We start from the raw sequence: 1,311 nt of genomic DNA on the forward strand, positions 1-1,311 counted from the left end.
ATGTGCTTTCAATTGTGCTGGGAGTTTCTTGTGGGAAAATGTGTCTATATGTTACAAAAAATGTACCTTTGGAAAGAACCATTTGTTCCTTTCAGCTGCAAGAATTTCGCTAAATGTCCTATCTCACCCTTCCTCCACTCGTTTTATTTTAACTTCTAAATAAATAATGAACTGTTGCAATTGGAAAAATGGATTGCTAGGTGGCCTGAGATGTGGAAGATACCTGCTATCTTTTCATTGTGAATTACTAAAACTTATTTTGTTAACGTTTTGCTGTTTTTGCTTATACAAAGCATTTGGGGCTGGGCGCGGTGGCTCATGCCTGTAATCCCAGCACTTTGGGAGGCCAAGGCGGGCGGATCACGAGGTCAGGAGTTTGAGACCAGCCTGGCTAACATAGTGAAACCCCATCTCTACTAAAAATACAAAAAAATTAGCTGGGCCTGGTGGCAGGCGCCTGTAATCCCAGCTACTCGGGATGCTGAGGCAGAAGAATCGCTTGAACCCAGGAGGCAGAGGTTGCAGTGAGCCGAGATCATGCCACTGCACTCTAGCCCAGGCGACAGTGCGAGACTCCACCTCAAAAAAAAGAAAAAAACAAAACAAAAAAAAACATTTGGATGTTCTGCGTCCATGTCTTTTCAGATAAACCCAGTTGCCTCACACCCCTGGGTGCTACTTCAGGCTGACAGGCACCTCTAGACTCCCACCATTCCTCTCTTCCAGGTAGAAGAGGATTTTTCATCCCCATGGGGGAAGGCTCTGAGTTAAGTCTCAAGCATAGACTGGCTGCGAAGTGATTGCAGATTTGTCTTAATGCCAAAGATGAGGCCTAGATGTTTTAGATTTACGGAGTCTCAGTTAAAACATTTGGTGGCTGTTATGAACAGTTTGAGGGGTGTCATTCACGTTTTTAAATGCATTTATATGCATACACATGTATGCACGTTTATCGATTTACATTTGCCACATAAATGTACCTATATTATTCTTTTTTTTGAGACAGGGTCTCACTTTGTCACCTGGACTCGAGTGCCATGGTGTCATCTCGGCTCACTGCAACTTTCACCTCTCGAGCTCAAGCAATTCTCCTGCCTCAGCCTCCTGAGTAGCTGGGATTACAGGAGCACACCACTGTGCCCAGCTAATTTTAGTATTTTTAGTAGAAACAGGGTTTCACCATGTTGGCCAGGCTGGCCTCGAACTCCTGACCTCACGTGATCCCCCTGCCTTGGCCTCCCAAAGTGCTAGGATTACAGGCGTGAGCCACTGCACCCGGCCCCTATGTTATTCTATTATTCTATGCTTTTT

Source organism: Nomascus leucogenys, chromosome X (genome assembly GCF_006542625.1).
Source record: "Nomascus leucogenys isolate Asia chromosome X, Asia_NLE_v1, whole genome shotgun sequence".
Classification (NCBI taxonomy): domain Eukaryota; kingdom Metazoa; phylum Chordata; class Mammalia; order Primates; family Hylobatidae; genus Nomascus; species Nomascus leucogenys.